Genomic DNA, 25,053 nt, shown 5'->3' with positions numbered 1-25,053 from the left:
AATAATTGCAGTAAATTCCAAATATCATCAAATGATCTCGCGGCACCCCTGGACTGCTGTCGCGGCACCCCAGGGTGCCCCGTCACCCACTTTGAAAACCCCTGCACTAGTGAGTCAGTAGGATACAACAGCAGTGAAAAGAGAGAAATGAGTGTGGGGAAGAATCATTTGGCATAACTACTATATTGGGGAGAACAAGGGGTAAAAAGAAAAAGAAAGAACTGCATAACAACCGTCATGTTTTATTCTTTTGACACATTTTCTTTCACATCAGGATGTAATGATCATTAGACTCAGAGCAGAGTTTGATGTGGAATTATGTGCAGGATGTAATTTGCCCACAGATGTGAGGGGACTTCATTTAATTGACGACATTGTAAAAAAAAAGAAAAAACTAAAAAGCCAGGGCTCATTTCCATTGCATTCCTTTGTATTCAGTTCATCGAGACATTCAATGACAAAAGACAATAGGCCTACATTATGCAAAACAATTATGTATGAGTAGTAATAACAAACATAACAGTTATCACGCCCCAAACTTCCCGAAGTGAATCAAACGAGTTATATATGTATTTCGACGACGCGATCGTAATGCAAATACAATTTTTGTATGGAAGATTTTTTTCCGGGAAGTTATTAAAAATTCTGCATAACTGCTATTCTTTCATTTTTTTTTCCGGTGGGGAATGTGCGATACCAGCCGAATGGTGCGTCCGGCGTCCTTGAATGGCGCACCAATGCGTTCGGAATTCCGAGGACGTCTTAGCCCAGTAAACACTAGCCGTCATTTAGACCTATGGTTTATGGTTAGCCCTCATTTGAACCGTCTATCGTCAGTCTGTCTATAGACCGATTGTAGCTGATTACATTTAATCCATTATTCCATACTTGTTGATTAAAAAAACAGCTTTAATATGCACACCTGGTTTTCAAATATTGGACTAAAGTAATTTTAAGAGCCAATTTCACTATATAGTCTAGTTTAGTTGTAGCCGTCATCTGAACGCTTCCATTTAAACGATATATCACCGTTTAGGACAAACGTGTGTTAGACCATCTTTTTTTAAATACATTTTTATCAAGTTGTTCATTATCGGATGCTAACAGTATAGTTTGAAATGATTAGATCTCCCGGTTCTACCTCGTAGTTGTAGTTTGGATCCACATGAGCAGTTTCCTGGCTAATTAACGTCTGTCAGACGTCTATTAGTCCTTTTAAAAGGGGTGTTAAATAACGCCGCACTAAATGCCTCGGCGCTCGACAGTCGCCTGAACTTAAAAAAATAAACTCAGATATTGACCCACAAGAGCTCTCTGTTATAGCAGACTATTGAGTTACATAATTCATTCTGACACCAACAGACACAAACACACAAGACTGCATGTCTCCCCGGCCACACCATACAATAATGATTAAATAAAATCGTTTTATAGCTATTCATCAACATAAAGTTAGTTTGTGTTGTCAAACAAAATGCACCGACCTAAAACGAACAGCGGAAGGCGATATGTCAACTACTAATAGCTGCTGGAACACATGTAAGTTATGAGCTGTTGCCGTGGTCCAGCGGTAGCGCACAGGTTACATCGACAGAAGTTCCCGAGTTCGAACCCCGTCAACTCCCTGTGTCAAATAATAACAGTGCAAGGATGCATTATAAATACGATCAGCTGTGGTGGTTCAGGTAGCATACGGCTCTCAGAACCAAGGAATAGTGATTTTAAACCCTGCTGGCTGCCATCATTTTCACTACTTTCGGCGGCCGCAAACGGCGAAATGTAGCCGTTTAAATGACGGTGATACAATGTCTAGTCTATGTATAGCCGTTGAAAAACCTTTAAAATTTAAACTCGTCACAGACCGGATCTAGCTAGACGTCCGGTTACGGCGAAGACGTCATTTGAACGCGTTTTAACCCCCAAATTGCTTAGTGGGAGCCGTCACTTCCTCAACGTCGCAGCGCCCTTATTCAAATTCTTTCACTTTTTCACAAACATCTTATTTTTAATATATTAATATATTGAATATATTCATCAATATTATCATTCAAATTCACTGCACAGCTGGGTGCACCTTACTCCCCTGAGTACAAGGAAACTGTCCGTTAATTTTTAGGCCCATATTTAGATTTCATTTATGATTATTTTAGTTTCAGTTTTTCAACCAACAAATTCCCCAGCACATTTGCTGTATATTTCTTTGAGAACTTCCCCATTGCCTTTCTCTGGTTCCCTTAGTCCTACGTAAACCAGGAAGGTGCCATTGCGTCCGAAGACACCACTCTCGAACCGTGTTGTCTTAATGTTGAATTATTGATATTAATATTTGTACTTCGCACGCACGCACGCACGCACGCACGCACACACACACACACACACACACACACACACACACACACACACACACACACACACACACACACACACACACACAAATGAAAAACAAACCCCCCTGTTCCTATGAAAGGCTAAAATACAAATTGGAAAGGCATTTGAATGCTGAATCCAGCAATGCTAGATACAAGGCACAGTTACGTTCTCCATTGGAACAGCCTCGGTTATCTGAACACAGAACACCAAAATCATAAGCTAACAAAGAATTCTTTAATTCGGTCAAGTTTTAAATTGCCATTTATTTCGAGAAGCAAATTGTTTAAATCGGAACCAGAGAGAGGTGTCATTACAGGGGGAAAAACTAGAAGTGGCAAAAATAACTGCCATTGGGATCTTAGTATAATCTTTCTTTTCAAATATGTGTATTACATTTTCAAATAGAAGTAGCACAGAGGCTCACATGTAGATTACAATGTACATTATTATGAGTAAAAAAAAAAATCCCCTATCCCGTATTCCCCCTCCCCCCACTCATGCCTTCCAGCTAACAAAGGTGAACACCAAAAGAACAGTATTGCAGGCCTGCCAGGCCATTTTGACCATTTTTAGAGGGGCGCTACCCACACGTTTGGCTGTGTTGCTCATTCCACGAATGCCCGATGCTTACAAGCTGTACCTCGTTGTAAAGGTGACAAATCAATGATAACAATTATATCAAACACAATACCATTTGGCAAAATTAAAGGGGAGAGATAATGGACCGAATGTTGGCTAATTTTGGGTTGGCGCTACCCACACGTTTGGCTGTGTAGCTCATGCCTCGAATGCCCGATCCTTACAAGCTGTACCTCGTTGTAAAGGTGACGAATCAATGATAACAATGATATCAAACACAATACCATTTGGCATAATTAAAGGGGAAATATAATGGACCAAATGTTGGCAAATTCTGGTCGGCGCTACCCCCACGTTTGGCTGTGTAGCTCATGCCTCGAATGCCCGATGCTTACAAGCTGTACCTCGTTGCAAAGGTGACGAATCAACGATAACAATGATATAAAACACAATACAATTTGGTATTATTAAAGGGGGGATATAATTAATTATGTTTGTTTCCTTTCTTGTGTTATAATTAAGAGATATCATTAATTATGTATGTTTCCTTTCTTTTTGTGCTGAGTTTATTCAGGTGCTCTTTTAGAGCTCTTTTTCAAACCTGTGACACGCTCTCATGCATCAGAGCCTATGTGGTATATGCACCTGGACCGCTAGGTCAGAGGGCGCCCCAGGATACAATAATAGATTTAACTTCTTTCCATTAATCATCACCATGATGGACTGGATTATGGGCGTTTTAAATCTTCTCTGCTGTAAACACATAAAGCAGAATAATGATGGAATTAATTATCTCGTGTTAATTTAGAGGCAAGGTGCCAATACAGAGCTTACTTCCTCTTCTGCTCTGAATTCTGTTCTGTGGGTCAGGACAGTAACGTTTTTTTAAAGAAGGAAAGAAAAGAAAAAAAAGTCTGTTAATACTGCATCAAATGCAGTCAACAAACTACGCTATAAAAACTGGTAAGCTGATAAAAGAAATCTGCATTTTTACAATTTCTATCTGTGATAATAATAATTGTCATGAGAATTAAGGGTAAACTGAACGCTCGACCCAAAACAAACTCGGCCGGATTCTTTCCACAGGAGGAATAGGTTTCCGAGGTTTAGGAATAAGATAGAAAAAGCCAAAACATATCAAAATATAAAGAAAGATTGAAAGTATAGAAAATCATATTATCATATTGAACATTTCTGGTGTGATATATAACAAAAATAAAACATTTGTAGCAGTGAAAACCTTTTTTCATATATTTTATTAGTAGTTCACAGAAGAAGAAAAAAAGCACAGGAAAGTAAAGTTCAATACAAGGTGGAAAGAGGATTTTAACCCAACAAAGCACTATGGCTTGCTTCTATTGGGGTCCTTTGTACTCAATTCATTGAAACATTAGATGACAATACTATGCAAAACACAGTCAGATATCAGAAACCAAACATATGTACAGCAAACAAATCAGAAATAATAATGACAATCAAGTGAGTGAGTGTGCGTTCCCTTCCTCCCTCTAATGTCCTGAAATGTCTAGAGTCGGGAGGCTCCCACTCTCTTAATTCTCAACAAATCTCTATGATTCAGATTTTACTATAATGAGGAGATGTGAGTTTCAATGTCTCGTGTCAATTGTGTTTACCGCTGAGATGTTAGTCTGTATAAATACAATGATTTGAGAACCTAAGTGCAGCTGAATAGTTAACACTGCTCGGCAGCACTAATTAATAGTTTGTGAATGTCATGACATTCTCTAGAATCAGTAACATGTGGATGATAATAATAACCCACTTACACATGGTTTTATTCAACTGTCTGCAATCAAAGCTACAGCTTATAAAGCAAGCATTGGGATTGCAACCATATATACTTATGGCGATGCATTCACTTGGACATTTCTCCTTTCAATATGACGTTTCTTATTCTTTTGGTCTCGCCGCTTAACGCATGTCTTGCACTGATCTTAAAGGGAATGGCAGCTGATGCTCTCTCCAATTGGTTTGATTAAAGTAACACCCATGACTAATTCAGGTCCGTTTTACCGTGAGCTGCTTTGATGCAGTGTGCAGAATTCCGCACCCACAATCATAGACATAGAAAGGTAGACGCCTCCTTCGGCTAGGGGGCGTATGCATTGAGCAACTAAGGGAATCTTCGTCGCTTCCGTGTTCATTGCTTCCGCGTGCGTCACACATACGGAAGTCGGTAAGCCAATCAGAGGCAGGTGGGGGCTGGTCTTTACGTATGCAGCCTGTAAGAACAGCTGAGCAGCGCAACATCGGAACTGGCTCTGTTGAATTGAATTGTGGTCCTTGGATAAGTCACGGAAAAGACACACTGTGATTGGCCAGTAGTCACTTTGACTGATAGCGTTCCCTTCGTTTTTTTAGGAAGTCCAGACTAGAACTTTTGCACATCGCTCCAATTAACAGCAGAAGCGAACGAGGCATCTAGCTCTTTATATCTGTGCCCACAATAGCAGAATGGCATTGGTCACACCTCCACAAGAACTGGCGTTAATTAAGACATCCATAATACAGTTATTTGAATCCTCCTTATCTTGACAGAAGCATTTGCCACAAACCGCAGCTAAAGGGTTTGCCTGCCTGTATGAAGCCAGGGTGCCAGCCTGCTACACTACGTTTCGTGGATCAGTTTTATCATTTATCTTCTCAGTCTGGCCATGATTCAGTTGACTCGTATATCAGTTTTGACGGAGGTGACGTTGTTGCTGATTGGATGTTGTTCCAACAAATCAGAGTAGATGAGGGTAGCTACGTTATCAGCCAGCCAATACACACTGGTGTATTTGTCCCACCCCCACCACAGACCAATAAGAAGCCACGTTTGGATTCCACTCGCATTCTATGTCTCACCTCCCCTTGGAGAAAGGAAGCTGTCCAGACTGAGAAGGCAAGTGACAAAATAAATCCAGGGAGTGTACCACAAACTGCACAAGTAAAGGAGTTTTAACCTGTATGAGTCCTCAAGTGTACTTTTAGATTATTATTTAGACTAAAAGCTTTACCACAAACTGTGCAAGTAAAGGGCTTTTCCCCTGTATGAGTCCTCATGTGTACTTTTAAATCACCACTTTGACCACAGCCTTTACCACAAACTGTACAAGTAAACGGTTTTTCCCCTGTATGAGTCCTCATGTGTACTTTTAACTTATCACTTTGACCACAGCCTTTACCACATATTGTGCAAGTAAAAGGCTTTTCCCCTGTATGAGTCCTCATGTGTGTTTTTAAAAGACCACTGGTAACGCAGCCTTTACCACAAACTGTACAAGTAAAGGGCTTTTCCCCTGTATGAGTCCTCATGTGTACTTTTAAATTACCACTGGTACCACAGCCTTTACCACAAACTGTACAAGTAAACGGTTTCTCCCCTGTATGAGTCCTCATGTGTACTTTTAACTCACCACTATGACCACAGCCTTTACCACAAACTGTACAAGTAAACGGTTTTTCCCCTGTATGAGTCCTCATGTGTACTTTTAAATCACCACTTTGACCACAGCCTTTACCACAAACTGTACAAGTAAACGGTTTTTCCCCTGTATGAGTCCTCATGTGTACTTTTAACTTATCACTTTGACCACAGCCTTTACCACATATTGTGCAAGTAAAAGGCTTTTCCCCTGTATGAGTCCTCATGTGTGTTTTTAAAAGACCACTGGTAACGCAGCCTTTACCACAAACTGTACAAGTAAAGGGCTTTTCCCCTGTATGAGTCCTCATGTGTACTTTTAAATTACCACTGGTACCACAGCCTTTACCACAAACTGTACAAGTAAACGGTTTCTCCCCTGTGTGAGTCCTCATGTGTACTTTTACAGTACCACTTTCACTAAAGGCTTTACCACAAACTGTACAAGTAAAGGGCTTTTCCCCTGTATGAGTCATCATGTGTTTTTTTAATTGATCACTTCGACCGTAGCCTTTACCACAAACAGTACAAGTAAAGGGCTTTTCCCCTGTATGAACAACAGTGTGCCTCTTCAGATGTACCTTGAAATTAAACATTTTGCCACACACTGTAATAATAATAATAATAATAAAGCTTTATTTGTATAGCACCTTTCATGACATGAAATGCAGCTCAAAGTGCTTTACAGAGCAGAAAATGAAGCACAGTTACTTAACAGAAAAAATAAAATACTAAAACTTTTCTTCCCTGTGTGGCTGTTCTTGGAGTGAGTTTGTTTTGACAATGGCAGATCCTGGAACAGCTTGTGGCTTAAAGACAATGTTTGTCTTTCCACATTGTGTGTCTTGTGTGAATCCAGTGTGTTAACAACCGACTGACCTTCCCTGGTCTCCTCCCACTCATCACTGTCTTCAGTGATGTCAGATTGAGAACAGTGTGGAGAGAGGAGCTGGTCACCACTAGTTGGTTGTGATGTTCCACAGTCCTCTACATCAGCTTGTGTTTTCATGTGTTCAGTTGAGGTGCTGGCTACAGCCTCTGTCTCTCTGTTTTCATCATCACCTTCACTTTTCACTGCTAGTAATGTCAACGTTGATCCATCAGCCTCCTCTTGTAGAAGCTCTTCCTGTTCCTCTTTAATATGTGGAGGTTGTGGTTCCTCCAGACTGGGACTCCCCTCCTGATGTTCAGGGAAAATCTCCTCTTTACACACAGGGAGGGAAACAAAGTCTAGGGGAGAATAAAAAGATAAAATGAGAGAAAAAACATTAAAGGTTTGTACTTTGTTATTTTATGCAGCGTTTCCTCTGTTTTATAGCTTTGGTAGTTCCAAATCATGAGTCTATTCTCATGCATTAAAAAAATCCATTTCCTTCAAACATTCTCTCTAAGAGAGACAGTGAGAGAAGAGAAGAGAAGAGAAGAGAAGAGAAGAGAAGAGAAGAGAAGAGAAGAGAAGGCATGAAACGTACTGATGTCCAGGTGGTTTTCAGGTTCCTGTTTAACAGAAACACTCCAACTCATCTTCACCTTCAGGCTGGACTCTGCACACTGGTCTGCAATGAAGGAATATAATAAGGACTTTATTAACTCTCCCCACGCTTTGAACGTTAACGTTCGCCCCATTTTTTACAGAACCTCGATGCCAATACGGCGCTCGTTCGGTTCGTTCGTCTGATGACTGTAAGCTGATGAGGGGTCGCGCGCCCGTGTACTGTAAACACATTTTCCGCGGTGATGGTGTAAAAAATCCATTATGCGTTAGATCAACGGAGAACAATTCACTTCCTTGTTGATTTCCTCTGGCTGTAAGGCTCTGTGGCCAGTGACTGGTCTTCTTCTTCTTCAACACATAACAGGCAAATTCACATTCATTCTCGCATGACGCCGCCCTCTGCTGCCTCGCAGACCAAAGTGCACTATTGCACAATAAAAAAAATAATAAAAAAAAAATGTCTGTCTATCTACTATAACGTCGCAAAGGTAAGCCGCTTTTTGATGGCACCAGACCCAATAAATAAATAAATAATCTGGCAGTAGGAGAGTTAAGATATGGAATTTGATATGACATAAGTAAGGACTTGCATATTTATATGAAAAGGTGGGTTTGCCATCTCTCGCAGTTAGTAGAGAGCAACATTGTCTTATTAAGTGTGCCTGCCATGCAACGCAATGGCAAAACACTTATTGTAATCCGCCATACTTAATTAGGTCATAATGATCCCACAAATTTCGGCACGTAATAACTGCCGCACGATTTACGCCACCCCCGCAATATATACATCAAAATGTGCGGCTCGGCCGGGAATGGTGTGCTATTACTTTTCTTTCCGATCCGCGTTACCATGGCAACGTAATTCGTAAAAAACTATGCGCAAAAACCCCCATTGACTTTGAATGGGGGACTCCGAAAAAAAACCAGAAACTTTGGCGCCACATAACTCTGCCATACTTTTGCCTAGCAACGTGATTTAAACTTTAACCCATTCAGGCCGGGAACACATTTTGCTGTTTGGGAGGGGCTTACAGTACATGTACACTGTACAGTATGTAGCAACATATTTGTTTTGTAGTTCCACTCATACAACTCAGACAACTATGCGGGCGCGACTAGTTTTGAGCTCGCAGATCAGATATAAACTTGTCTTCATCAACATCACGACAACATAACCCTAGCAAGTTGGTTTTAAGCTCTTTTTTCCTCTTTAAAACGGGATCGACGCCGACAGGGTCCGTTTTGTAAAATCCAATTTTCGCTGTTTGTTCCCTGTTGAAGAACAAGCTTGTGTGTCTGTGAGCGTGCGTGTGGAACTTGGAAGACAGCAACCGCATGCATGTTACACCGACACTGGCCCGGCACAGAAACGCGCGACTGCATCGCATAGTTGCTTTGGGTGATGTTACTCAGACCTAGCAACGTGATTTAAACTTTAAAATGCACACACAACTTTGGTCTTCTTCCGGCGAATAGGGATGAGCTGTAATTGATTAAGCCCCGCCCCCTCTATCTTCCTATTGGCTTAGCTTTAAACAGCTTTATCTCCAGTTTGCAGCATGGTACCGTCTCGAAACCTGCTGTGTGTACTTACATGGCAAATAGGAACTATCTGTAAATGCTTAAGCCCCGCCCCTCTGCCTTCCTATTGGCTGGGCTTTAAACAGCCATGACTCCACTTCCCAACACGTTACTGGTCACAAACTCGGTGGGTGGTCCCACAGTCCCAACGGCTAACCGCTAATGCTAACAAATGCTAATGCTAACAAATGCTAATGCTAACACATGCTAATGCTAACAAAAACGAAAAAGTTTATCGGTTACACAAGTTATGACCGTTAAGGAAATGTGTATAAAAATTACCCAATTTTAAAAGGGAAAACACACCAGTTTTTTTCTCATAATAAAGATCCCTATTTTCATTACATCAAAAACAACAATACAGCGACGAAGAAGAAGAAGAATAGGCTATGATACAAATGTTTTCTATATTAAAGAAAATTGTTTTTTGCAGTACAGTAGGATTGACATAATCAAATCACGTCTGTAATGTAACACATCGCGGCTGCAACAGCCAACAGCAGCAGCGCAATCACGAGCCCTATATAACAGATTAACTCCCAAGTCCTAATGTGTACTGTATGTACACGCAAATGTAACAGTAGATTTTATAGTAAATAATTGCACTGCAGTATGTCTGATTTAGCGTTCCACTCATACAACTGTTTGTTCCCTGTTGAAGAACAAGCTTGTGTGTCTGTGAGCGTGCGTGTGGAACTTGGAAGACAGCAACCGCATGCATGTTACACCGACACTGGCCCGGCACAGAAACGCGCGACTGCATCGCATAGTTGCTTTGGGTGATGTTACTCAGACATTGGTGTCACACATTTCTCCGCCAAACCAATGTAGGTGCAACACCCATGCACGCGGTTATATGTGACAGCGCGCTGTCTTTTCTTTTCTTCATCGGCGACCATTCTGATGGCTTCATGCTTGCTCTTGTTGTTGTTGGCTTGTTATTAATGTTAACGCGTGTATGAGAAGGGGGTGCCGCTATCACGCTAGAGTGGAGCGAGGCGCAAGCTAAGGCACGCTCTTCCCCAAAGGACAAACGGCCGATTATTCGAATTTCTTTTTCAAATTTGAATACCGTGCCTTCGAACGAAGCTTCGAATATTCGATTTTTTTGGGTCAGCCCTAGTTACAGGACAAGTATGCATTGACTATTTACAATACTAGAAGCTCGAAGGGCGGCCGAGCGTCTAGTCGGCGCCCTGGCCAACTCGGGAACAATGTAAATAGGGAATGAATGCCCCGCCCTTTAATGCAAACCCCATTATACCTGTTTGTGTGTGTCCATTTATGCCCATATATGGAGATATCTGTCTGTCTACGTCTATTTTATGCCCATACTGTATATGGAGATCTCTGTAGGACCCGTTTTGACCATCTGTTTGCCTGTGTCCATTTATGCCCATATATGGAGTTATCTGTCTGTCTGCGTCCATTTTATGCCCATATATGGAGATCTCTGTAGGGCCTGCCCTGTATTGACCATCTGTTTGCCTGTGTCCATTTATGCTCATATATGGAGATATCTGTATCTCTCTGTCTGCATCCATTTTATGCCCATATATGGAGATCTCTGTATCTGTTTGTCTGTGTCCCTTTATGCACATTATGGAGATCTCTGTATCTGTCTGTGCCCCCTGTTTTGACCATCTGTTTGCGTGTGTCCATTTATGCCCATATGTGGAGATATCTTACTGTCTACGTCCATTTTATGCACATACTGTATATGGAGATCTCTGTAGTACCCATTTTGACCATCTGTTTGCCTGTGTCCATTTATGCCTGTGTCCATTTATGCCCATTTTATGCACATACTGTATATGGAGATCTCTGTAGTACCCATTTTGACCATCTGTTTGCCTGTGTCCATTTAACGGCCGCTTTTGATACCATCGACCACAAAGTCCTCATCAGTCGACTAGAGAAGGTTGTAGGCATCTCTGGTGTAGCCCTCCATTGGTTCAGCTCTTACTTAAGTGAGAGATGTTTCTCCGTCAATATAGGTAATGCAGCATCATCCGTAGCCCCCCTACATTGTGGTGTACCCCAGGGCTCGATCCTCGGCCCAATCCTATTTTCGCTGTATATGCTCCCACTAGGGGACATAATCCGTAGACACAACATTCAATTTCATTGTTACGCAGATGACACTCAGCTTTATTTACCAATAACCCCAGACAATAAAGACAGACTAGCCACCCTCCATAACTGCATAACCGATATAAAAAAACTGGATGCACAATAACTTCCTTCAATTAAACGAAAATAAATCAGAGGTTTTGGTGTTTGGCCCCCCCCTCGCCAGAGCCCAAATAGAATCAAACCTCGGCCCATTACTTCCAAACCTCAAAACCACAGTTAGAAACCTCGGCGTAACCTTTGACCCAGACCTTAGCCTACAACAACACATCAAAAAGGTCATTCAATCCTCATTTTACCACATAAGAAATATTTCAAAAATTAAATCATTCCTAACCCCTTCCGATCTGTCAAAAGTAGTTCATGCATTCATATTCTCACGTCTCGATTATTGTAATTCATTGTACACATGCCTCTCAAAAAAATCCATCCATAGTCTACAAATGGTTCAGAATGCCGCAGCCCGTCTATTAACTGGCACAAGAAAATACGACCACATCACACCTATTTTAGCATCTCTCCATTGGCTCCCAGTTGATTTTAGAATACATTTTAAAATCCTTTTAATTACATGTAAGGCCAGGATGGGCCTTGCTCCTGCCTACATCTCAGACCTAGTGTCAAACTACGTCCCATCTCGCTCACTGAGATCTGCTAATAAAGCTCTCCTGGACATTCCAACATGTCAACTTAACACCAAAGGACGTATGGCCTTTGCTTTTAGAGCCCCTACCCTTTGGAATGCCCTGCCCCTTGAGATCCGCCTTGCTGAGTCTGTCCCCTGTTTTAAATCACTTCTTAAAACACATTTTTACAGACTAGCTTTTAATCCTTAATTAATGTAACTCTTATGTATTTGAATTTTCTAAGTTAGTTATTTATTTCTTTGCATTGTTTTTCTGCACTGTTTTTAATCTTATAACCTTTGTGTGTATGTCCTGTTCTTTGTCCTCTGCTGTTTTATGTCCCCCTGTAAAGCACTTTGTAACCTCTGGTTTTGAAAGGTGCTATATAAATAAAGATTTATTATTATTATTATTATATATGGAGTTATCTGTCTGTCTGCGTCCATTTTATGCCCATATATGGAGATCCCTGTAGGGCCTGTATTGACCATCTGTTTGCCTGTGTCCATTTATGCTCATATATGGAGATATCTGTATCTCTCTGTCTGCATCCAGTGCCGGTTCCCCCTTTAATGCAAACCCCATTATACCTGTTGTCATAGGACCCGTTTTGACCATCTGTTTGCCTGTGTACATTTATGCCCATTGACTCATGTGGTGTACGTGATGTCAGAGACTTTCATGAAGTGATGTCACATTGAGTCAGCGATTGCGCCGATTTCCTCCGGAACAGCCTGATGTCAAAAATCAGCCCCGCATAAGGAGATTCCGAACGTTTCGCGGTGCTTCAGGAAAACCGCGCGTCGGGTCGGGTCGAGGCCCGGCACTGCACTCCGCACCGCGGCGGGGAACGCGCGTGCCGAATCTGAAGCCGGTGGGACGAAGGGTTCTCGAGATACGCGGATTACAGACAGACACACACACACACACGCATACAGAGATTTGTCGCATTTATAGATAGATAGCGGTACTAGCACCACTCACCAGCCCATTAGGCTCCATGCAAGCCATAATAGAAAACATTGGGCCTTACTTTCTTCACAGGTGTAGCTAATGATACTAATGAAGGCTCAGTTCCATTCTGATCAAACATTGTGCATCTTGTCTCGCTGGAAACACTCTGCTACACCAGTGGACCTCAAGGTGTGGTTCAGGGACCCTGGTTCATTGGGGGGGGGGTTCCAAATGGTCCCTTACGGGTGTTTAACTCTGGGAGTGTACAAATGGAACCAGATCAACCCGTAAGGGTCCATTTGGTCACATTTGTACACTCTCATAATAATAATAATAATTGTCATAAGAATTAAGGGTAACCGGAAAGCTTGTAAAGTAAATAAAACACTACATACCTATCCTGTACAACTTTACAACAGGTTGTAAAGTAAATAAAACACTACATACCTATCCTGTACAACTTTACTACAGGTTGTAAAGTAAATAAAACAGTACATACCTATCCTGTACAACTTCACTACAGGTTGCATCGTTGCATCCAACAGTCCACGTCCCTTGTCCATCTCTCGCTGTTCCTCTGACAACGTTGAATATGTTTGGGAGGCCATCTCTCTAGACTCTGTAGACCTCTCCCTGTGGTGCTCTGTGGAAATCACCAGTAGAAAGAACTTTTGGTTACCATGCAGCAACCGTATATTATACCATGACGTAATCAAATCAATATGGTGTTAGTATGTAATTAGTATGTTTTGTTCAGTTAAAAGGATCAGTCACTACTTGTTCTAAGAGATAAATTAATTGTCCCCATCCTGATGTAAGCTATTTTCGCTGCTATAGGTCAAGAGTTTGGGCCACAATGGAGCACTCACACCTCTGTCGCACCGCCAATCCAACTGATATGACCATACATATCTGTCAGTCCTTGTCCCTTTCATGCCCATATCTGGACAGCCCATATGGGCATGTCTTCTTTTGTTGATGAATCAGTCTCGCCTGTAGGCCTGGGGCGGTATCGACATTTTGTTACCGCGATTACCGTCTTCCCATTTACCGCCGGTACTGCGGTAATTACCGCACCCCCGTATCTATTAATTAAGGTTCGGCGATAAGCCAAAATATTGCAATCATCTTCCCAAAAGTCGCCTCTCCACAGCCTGACTGCCCGAGTTATACTTCTCCGTACAGCACAGCGGGTATGGCTTTGAAAGGAGCAGATCTACAAGCTCACAACACATCGCATCCGCGACGCGTTCTGAGCTTTTAGATCTGCACTGTCGGGTTACCATAGTAACGTAGGCTAGCTACTTGGGCTTTGCTTTTCAGACACAAACAGCTGTGTGAACAAACCAGAAGAGGACGGGTAGTCAGATCGTGTAGTGATTCTGTAAACTCACGTCACGTCTCAACTCTCAAATCGCAGTGATTGAGTGCTGCTGCTATATACAGGTTTTAGTTACAAGACTTGACAGAAAAGGTTTTAAAATCGCCGACGCGCCGCCGGACGGGGCACAATGCGCGACGTGGTGGAAAAAGTAAAATAGTTTCATTTTCGGTTTTAGTCCACGCGGCCCGCGCTCCGCAAGTAATCCGTATGAATAAAAAAAGATATGCCACAACACAAGGTATGTAATAACATCCTTCGTGTAGATTACAGAGAAAGTTTACGCTGCTCTGTACTCCTCTCGGCTGCTGTGCTGCCTTGTGAAGGTCTGACTGTCTGTGTCTCTGAGAGTGAGAGTGACGTACGGTATGTGGCTTCCAACGTGTGGTACACGGCCCAGAGCAGAGCGGCATTGGAGCGCATGCGGTCCTCGCTTCTCCCCCGTTTTAAAACTCGCTTGTTTTCCAATAAAAAATTAGACTTTTTTTGTCTTTTTTTACCGCGGTAAGCACACTGACACCGCGGTAGACCTCGGTTTACCGCGGTACGGCGGTTACCGTGTCCAACCCTACTCGCCCGATATGTTTTGATTTTCATTTTGAGAAGTGTACAGCTAAGCATGAACACAATGATGTATGTATGAGACAACTACAAACAAAACTCATGTCATGAGTTACAATTTACGACTGAGCGACTATCCTTCAATTAACTAACCATCGATTTCACTGTGCAAAGTGGTTTTGTTCGGTAGTTTCAGAGTGGCCATTTCAGAGTGCCGTACACCTGCCCAACCAAAGGCAGAATCTCGATATTTCTATTGTTTCGAGGTCCCAGTATTCTCGTTAGGGTAAGGGTAGGGGTTAGGTTTAAGCTTAATGTTAGGGTTTAGGCTTTGGGTTAGCATTCACCTGCATGAGCAGGTTAGCATTCACTCGCGTCGGCAGGTTAGCCTCTGTCTACTGGGACCTCGAAACAACCCCAACTGATAGGGTTGCGTAGTTCGTCTGTCATTCAGTGTTATATGAGATACTTAGCCGCAAATTGCAACACTAGATTTTTTATAATCGGATGAATCTAGGGTTGCAATACCTCCCATAGGCAGCCAATGCATCAAAACAGTTTTTTTGCTATCTGATTGTATTAAACGACTTCAAACTCACCAATATTGTGGCTCTATGGAAAGCTTGGAATTTACTCTTGCTATCTGCAAAGTGTTTGTTTCTGAAAAATCCACCGTATAATTGTTATGATTTATTTTCTGTCAAGAAATCCGAGCAGACATGGTTTATTTTCTAAGTGTTGAACTTCGGAAGCGCTCGTCTTCTATAACGCCATGTCCCGCTGCCTCCTGCATACTGTGACATTTAGAACCAGGTGGTCACAGGACCGTTGAGGGATTTTCCACGAGTGCTTCCAAACTCTAGGACTTCGAAAAAATTATCACCTGAACCAAATTTCTTGGATAGAAAGTAGCTCATAACATGTCTACTGTGGATTTTTCTGAAACAAACAGATAGAAAGAGTAAATTCCAAGCTTTCCATAGAGCCGCAATATTGGTGAGTTTGACGTCGTTTAACACAATCAGATAGCAAAATAACGTTTTGATGCATTGGCTGCTTATGGGAGGTATTGCAACCCTAGATTCTCCGATTATAAAAAATCTAGTGTTGCAATTTGCGGCTATGAGATACTTAAATGGTTTCATATGGAAATAAGCTTAGTCTTTTCTAGGATCTCCTTTTAGTAAGTAGACCTTGTACCAGTGAACTGTACCGTCATGAAACTGTACCTTTTTCTATGCAAACTTCTAATAAAGTCTTCAATCAATCAATCAGTTGAAACATATGGAGGAAATACGCCGAAAATGGCCACCATTCAGATTAAAATGCATTTTTATTGAACACTACTGAAGATACGGTTACTTTACCCACCCGAAGAGAATTGCAACATCTATGGCCATGGAATAAGCACTAGGGATGCGGTATCGGTACTCGTGGTATCGGTACTCGCCCCGATACCGGCCTATTTTGCGGTATCGGTACTCGTCCGATACTGCTCACAAAGCGCCCGAGTACCCTGTGTGTTCCGCCACTTCGCCTTTCTCTTTCTCTCTTAAAGTATCAAAAGTAAAAATACAAAATGTTTGAGCATAGCAGATCTAGAAGATCATGCACAGTACAGAAATTTCCATGGGCTAAACCTGAAAAGAAAAAGTGAAATGTGTGGCAGTTGTGCCATGTTCTGGGAAAGCAATGCAATTTAATGTGTTATAGCCAGAGAGTGAGGAACATCTGATAAAAATAAATTTAAAAAAACGTAATTTAAAGACATTTTGTGTTATTAATTGTACTCATATCGGTACTCGGTATCGGCGAGTACTCAAAATGAAGTACTCGTACTTGTACTCGGTCAGCAAAAAAGTGGTATCGGGACGTCCCTAATAAGCACTTTATATTTGAAATGTACGTTTAAGTGTAACAGACACTGCAGATCAACAGCATTATTAAGCGCAACTGGAGCATACTTCAGAGTGACCCTGACATGAAACTGATTTTCTCTGCATTACCTACTTTCGTCAACAGGAGGGCCCCCACTCTACAGAACAAACTGATGCGCAGCCATATGCCACCCAAAACCTCTTGGCTTCAGAAACCAATCGGTAACTTTCCCTGTGGTCACTGTACCCATTGTGATAATGTTCCCAAAACAAATGTATTCTCTGATGTGTATACCAATCACATTTACAGAATTAATCACTTTGCAAACTGTAACACCTCTTTCATTGTCTACCGCCTCGAATGCCCCTGTGGCCGCTTTTATGTGGGGAGAACAAAACGTAAATTCAAAGAGAGATTGGGCGAACACAAAACGGTTGCTCCAAAGGGAAACCTTTTGGATTGTCACTCTAAGAGCCACAGTCTTCCCTGGTCTAAATGACGAAGTTGATTTTCTGCCGTTTCTCTGATACCCTCTGTTTTTTTTTTTTTTGCTTTTTGTTCACTTATTATCATTGGGCCCAATGTTTATGTTTATTTATTGCACTGTGCAAATTATGTAATTTGGTTCTTTTCCCAATATGTTGTATCTATTTACATTTAATTTTATTTGTTCTATTTGGTATGGTATTGGTCACTTGGTGTAGCCTTATATTTCTTTATTTGGTTTATTTGATCTGCTTGGGCATTTAGACATGTGTGCTCACTTTAACTGATGACGTCATTATGCAGATTGGCTATTTAAGAGTGGCTGATCAGCAGTGTTGCCAGACGTACGATAATTATCGTATTTGTACGATAATTTGACCCTCTGTACGATGTACGATCAATAATTCCAAAAATGCCCAAATGTACGATAATTTCGGCATATCATCAAAAAGAGCGTGAATTCACTATTTTCCCTGGCTGCTGATCTGGGATCTGGTTTGGCTTCTCAAAATAAGCCAGGAAATGAGTCAATCTGACCGTAGATCTGTACTTGGAGGCATTAAAAACACTGGTTGCATCTTTCCAGACCAGTTTCAGGCTTTTATTTGTGTAAGCTCCAAGAAGTAGCCTGCCTCCACACAGCATATCTGATGCGTTTTTGTCACGCAGGAGTCTAAAACGAGGTTGTTTCTTACACTAAAGACGCATTTTTTGGTGAAATTACGTTTTTACGCGAGTGATTTCTCTTTTTTGGCCGTGTACGATAGTTTCATGTCAAATACGATAATTCTGAGCCTCCGGTACGATAATTCAACATTTCCCATCTGGTAACACTGCTGATCAGCCTATTGTTAGACCCTGACGAAGATCTAGAAGGTCGAAACGCGTTGGTCAACTTGTTGCCTTGCTCATAATAAATTATATATTTTTTCACCAACGACGGAGTGCCTTGGAAATTCCTTCTCTGTAAGTCTGCAGTCTATACCTTTAGAACCTAGCAGTACTTCATTGAAACATTTTTTTGCTCAGACACTGCAGTGTGTAGTTGGATGATGGGCGTGTAACAGACATACCTGCAGTGTGTAGTTGGGTGTTGTGTAGTGTCTCCATCTCTCTCTGGAAGAGGTTGCACATGACCTCTGCGGCCACACGGAGGCGCTCCAACACAAACACTCTGACATCGAGCTTCACGCGACAAACATCAACACTTTGTTGCTTTTCCAAAACACACAATATCTCCTCTCCCACCGACGTCATGTGTTCATTTATCTTCAGCCGTACAGACTCCATTTGAAGCGTTTTAACTCCTTTTAATATGAGAAGCTTTTCACCACGCGCTGTGTCCCAACCACCATGAAACTAAACACCAACACTCAAGCGGACTTGATCCACGTGAGACACCGCCGCCGAGCTAAAGCGAGCGAGTCTCCGTGTGGAGCGTTGCAAAGTCCGTCAGAGTTATGCCCTGATAGGGACAGAATAGTGGGCTACATCTTCGACCCCCGACTTTCGGCACCTCCACGCGGTCCAAGTGAACACTGATTGATTTTTGATTGAAGGCTTTATTAGAAGTTTGCATAGGAAAATGTACAGATTCATGACGGTACAGTTCACTGGTACAAGGTCTACTAAAAGGAGATCCATGAAAAGACTAAGCTTATTTCAACAGGAAACCATTTAAGTATCGCATATAACATTGAATGACAGACAAATAGAACACAGTACTATGCAGTAGACATGTAAAGAAAAAAAGAAAGAAAAAGAAAACAGTAGGTCTATACAATCAGTAAGTACAGTATATACAATATATACAAGGAAGGGGCAGGTAACAGTAAGTCTAAACAATCAGTATGTACAGTATATACAAGGAAGGGGCAGGGAGGGTAGGGTTGGGCTAGGTTTTTACCAGTTGTGAACGGCTGCTGCCTGTAAGTGGTTTTTTAGGGCAATTTTAAAGGATGCTAGTGATCCACACTCCTTTATGGCCTTCGGTAAGGCATTCCACATTTTTGTGGTATAGCAGAAGAACGAGTTCGACCCTTTCTTTGAGTTGACTCTGGGTTGAACGTGATCTGTGGCACTGCCTCTGGTGTTGTAATTATGGACATCCTTAACGTTTATAAAGTATTTTGACAGGTACTTGGGTATCATAGTGGTGTAGTGTATCTTGTACACCAGTCCCATTGCAAGTTGCTGTACTCTGTCATCTACTCTGAGCCACCCCACTCTTAACTGGTGAGTAGCGGTGAGGTGAGTCTGATTGGGAAGGTTAAGCAGGACCCTAATTAGTTTATTTTGGGCTGTTTGGAGTTTAGTTTTTAGGGCTTGTGGGGCGTCACGATACCATACGTGGACTCCATAGTCAAAGAGGGGCTGGATTATTGCACCAGCTATGGTCTTCAGTGTGTTGAAGTTGACCATTGGGGCGATCCTCTGTAGGAAACGAGTTTGTTGGTTGATTTTTTGTATTACTTTTGAAGTCATCTTTTCGCTGGAAAGATTAGCTTCAAGGATACATCCTAAGTAAGAGATTTCGTTTTTTCGTGTTATGACCTTGTCACCCACTTTGATTGTGAAGTTCTCTACCTTTTTGAGGTTATGATTTGATCCAAAGAGGATGGACTCGGTTTTGCCCAGGTGAATTGATAATTTGATGTCGTTAAGCCATGTGCAGATCTTACTCAGTTCAGAGTTAAGTGTCTTTTCAACCTGCAAGTGGTCCTTGCCCGAGACTAGGAGAGCCGAGTCATCCGCGAACAGGAACAGGTTGCAGTCGCAAGCAGATGCCATGTCGTTCACGTATATTAGGAACAACAGAGGTCCCAGTATGCTACCTTGAGGAACTCCACAGCTTACTGGGAGGGGGGGGGACAGGGTACCGTTAATCTCCACCACCTGTTCCCTCCCCACCAGGTAAGATTGCATCCAGCTCACTGCTGCGCTGTCAAGACCGATGGCTTTTAGTTTCTCAATCAGAATAGCATGATCCACGGTGTCAAATGCCTTCTGGAGGTCCATCATGACCATGCCACTATATTTGCCCTGATCCGCTTCGCGTTTGATTTGGTCAGTCAAATAGAGAAGGCATGTGTCAGTGGAATGGGATTTTCTGAATCCAGATTGGAACTCGTAAATCAGATTATTCTCATCGAGATATCTTGCAATCTGTTCGTAGACTATTTTCTCCATGACTTTGGATATGGAGCTAAGAATGGAAACGGGGCGGTACTTTCCAGGGTCTAGTTTGCTACCTTTTTTGTGCAGGGGGGTTACTTTTGCTAGTTTGAAGTCCTGGGGGACATGACCCTGTTCGATGGAAAGGTTAATTATGTGGGTAATGATTGGAGCAATGGTGGCGGCTGAATCTCTGAGAAATCTAGCTGGGATTTTATCAAGGCCAGTGGCCTTGTGTTGAGGTAGGGCGCTCAATTTTTTAAACACTTCATCAGTTGTCACTGTGGAAAGTTTAAAGCTGTCTTTACTGACGCCCAGTTTTTTGTAGAATGTATTAACAAATTCTTCACCATACCGCCCAGATGGGGCGACCAGTCTTTTGACAAGTGAACGGGCTGTGGTGGTAAAGGTTTTGTTAAGATGGGTAGCCACTTCACCTTTGTCAGAAATGAGAGCGGCGTCCGTTTTGATGTTTATGTTGTGGCATATGTTTTTTGATTTTAAGCCTAATTGGTTGTTAAGCAACTTCCATAGGTCTCGTGGTTTGTTTTTGTATTCATCGATTTTGTCGTCGATGTAGTTTTTTTTGGCGGATCTAACTAGGGCGGTTGTCTGGTTTCTAAGTCTCTTGCATTGAGCAGTAAGATGCTCAACGTGGATTTTGAGGCCAGGGTTGAATTTTTTCCTGAGCTTTTTGCAGCACTTTCGTTTTTCATCGTATTTTTTGTCTCTGAGTTTAGCTGATTCTGCAATATCTGAGTTATACCATGGCTCTTGGCGGGCTTTAACCCTGGTGGTATTCAAGGGGGCCACGTCGTCTAGAGCATTGGTCAATTTGGTTTTAAAACCGCGCCATGCTTCTTCGACATCTGTACACTGCAGCTCTGGGGAAAAGTCTACACCCGCTAGTTTGAGATTAAAAGCCTCACTGGAGTAGTTCTTCAGGCTTCTAGCAACGACAGTTCTGTGGCCACTAGCCTTGGGTTTGTGTATTTTTCGGGTAGAGTAGATCATATAATGATCACTAAGACCGCATACAATAGCCCCGCTAGCGGTGACTTTGGACTTGTCAGTGGTTACGACGAGATCTATGAGGGTTTGAGAGTGCTCTGTCACCCTGGTGGGTACTGTGACAAGCTGAGTGAGGCTGTATTGATTGCATAACCCATCAAAGGACTTGAACATGGGTGCGTCTTTACGCAAAATGTCCACATTCCAGTCGCCCAAAATGTGATACTCAGTACCGTCCACCTTTGCTAAGCTCTCATCAAACAGCTCAAAGAAATCATTCTGATCAGGTGGTCTATAGACAGCGCATACTAGTATGTTTTTTGCATGTTCAAAGATTACCTCAATCCATACAGTTTCAAGAGAACTGTGGTGTAAGTCTGGACGGGGGATAAAATTGACATCATTATGTACATACATGCAAACTCCGCCTCCCCACCTGTTTCTATCATTCCTGATTACAGTGTAGTTGGCAATTTCAATGCTAGCATCTGTAAACGAGTCATCAAGTTTAGTTTCAGAGAAGGATAAAATCTTTGCCTTACCGCCATGAAACATTCCCTTAATTAGCTCCAGTTTTTTGGGATTCAAGCTATTGATGTTTAAATGGACTAGATGAAGTCCTGGTTTCGCAAAAACAACAGAGTGCATGTTCTCTGTAGTGATCGAGCCAACGTCGGAGCTTGGGGGCTCTTTGTCTTCGACCGAGACAGGAAAGTTTGTCGTGGGGGGGAGGTGGTCATCATAGTCCGGTTGTAGTTGAGACTGAAGTGGGGGAGCGGTGGGGGTGGGGGTGGGGGGGAGGCCAGGTTCCTTTGTTGACTGGGAGCTCAAACAGGAGGAGATCCATGCCTTTTCGACCGCACGGGGTGTTGGTGTGGCGGCGCCGACAGCTTCAAAGCCAAGATATGCCGCCAGCCACGACTGATCTCGATCCCTGGGGGGTGGCGGGACCAGCGGGGGGGCATCCGGCTCGACGGTCATCTCCGGCAATCTAGCGGCTGCGAACTGGGCACCAGCATCCTCGGTGACGGGGGGGGGGGGGGGGGGGGGGCGGCAGGGGGACATCCAGGTCAACGTCGGCGCTGTTTTTAGCGGGCGGCGGCTCGAACACCACGGCCGCGAGCTGGTCACGAGTAGCCTCGATGTTGGAGCTTTGCTGTAGAGAGCCGGGTGGGCATCCATAGCACTCGTCACCAGTAGAACCCGTGTCGATGTTTCCTCCGCTGGGGTTCTTTGTCTCGGAAAGCAGCTGTAGTTCCCTCGTGAGACGGGCGGCTTGCCGAGTGACTACGGGACCTGGATTAACCTCAATATCACCAGAAAGAAGCAGGATAAAGTAAATGATGGACCGCCTGTCCATTCTGCCTATCTGGGGTTTGTTCTTAGTCAACAGCAGCGTCCCAAGGACCGTCAGTTTACCGAAGCCGAGATGTTTTGGCTCCGATCCAATGTGGAGGAAAAAAAACACTGCGTGATTCCTCTCCATCCCGCACATAAATCTCTGTATATAGGCTACAATTATGAGCGTTCCATGGTGAACTGAGATACGAGTCGGCAAACCAAACAAGAAACAATAGGAAAAAAAGAAGAAAAAGTATCCCTCCTTTCCATTGTCCCTGGACGGAGCGAACGAAAAGATGCGACCGTTCACGTCGACTGCTGCTGCTCAGTGTGTTCATAACATCTAAATCAATATCATTATCAAACAGTAAACTACTTTCAAAGTGTTTCAGATCGTCATGACACAGCGGAGCTCCTTGCCCCCCGGCAACCACCTTTATGCTTAGGTTCGTTGGTCGCGTCCCAAAACCACCATGAAACACCAACGGTTCCTTTGTTGTGGAAACGCCACGCCAGAAACATTCTACTTCCGGAAGATCCGGCTTCCGGATCAACGTGTTTAGCGCATGCGCAATAATGGATCCAGACACTGTTGCTTTAATGCCTTTCGCCCCCTGGTGGAGGAGATGTGTAACTGTCACTGAATGACTGACAGACTGATTCACTAGTGCAGGGGTTCCCAAACTTTTTTGGTTCAGGGCACCCCTATAAATGTTCTTTTCATCCGAGGCACCCCTACATTATATTCATAATTTTCACTCCCAGCACCTTATGTTTATAGCATATTTTAGTGATTATGTTGTGACTTGTGAGATAGGCCTAATAGCCATTTTGGTTAAGACTTAGAACTGACTGAAAATTGCTCTGTACTTCAAGTTTAAAATTATACTAAATATATATTGTTAATATATATTATAGTAATAATTGCAGTAAATTACAAATATCATCAAATGATCTCGCGGCACCCCTGGACTGCTGTCGTGGCACCCCACCCTAGTCAAAAAATCCTATAGGATCTTCGAAATTTCCAATATAATCCTATAGGATTTTGAAAATCCTATAGGATCTTATTGGTTTTTCACAAATTTCCAATACAGTCCTATAGGATTCTATCGGTACTTTAGAAAATCCAATAGGATTTTGCAAATTTCCAATAGGATCCTATTGGGTTATATCTAACTCTGTAAAGTCCAATAGGATCCTATTGGAACTTTGCAAAATCCAATTGGATTTTGTAAAGTTCCAATAGGATCCTATTGGGTTATATCTAACTTTGGAAATCCAATAGGATTTTTCAAAGTTCCAATAGGATTTTATTGGAACTGTAGGATTTCTGATAGAAAAATCCTTTAGAAAATCCCATTAAGAATCCTATAAGAATCCTTTACAGTTTTGGAACAGATCCTATTGGATATTTTCTTATAGGATAATGATCCTATAAGAAAAAAATCCAATAGGATAGAAAAATCCTTTAGAAAATCCCATTAAGAATCCTATAAGAATCCTTTACAGTTTTGGAACAGATCCTATTGGATATTTTCTTATAGGATAATAATCCTATAAGAAAAAATCCAATAGGATTTGTGTAGGGGAAATCCTATTGGATCCTATAAAATGTCAAATAGGACCAAAAACCAATCCTTACTAACAGGAGCTGTGGCGCAGAGGATCAGGGCAGGATTCAAGCACGGGAGGTCGTAAGTTCGAATCTCACTCAAGATGTCAATGATAATGTCAAATCTAATACTGTATGTCTTAACACTGATAGCCTGATAAATCAGTCAGCACAACACCACCCCCTGTTGGTAGGTGGCAGCCAGGCAAGGCACCTATCCTATAAGAAAATATCCAATAGGATCTGTTCCAAAACTGTAAAGGATTCTTAATGGGATTTTCTAAAGGATTATTATCCTATAAGAAAATATCCAATAGGATCTGTTCCAAAACTGTAAAGGATTCTTATAGGATTCTTAATGGGATTTTCTAAAGGATTTTATAATACTATAAGAAGATATCCTATAGGATTTTCTAAAGGATTTTTCTATCGGAATCCTAA

Source organism: Nannobrachium achirus (assembly GCF_963921795.1).
Source record: "Nannobrachium achirus genome assembly, chromosome: 4".
In the NCBI taxonomy this organism is placed as follows: Eukaryota; Metazoa; Chordata; class Actinopteri; order Myctophiformes; family Myctophidae; genus Nannobrachium; species Nannobrachium achirus.
This window is presented reverse-complemented; position numbering follows the sequence as displayed.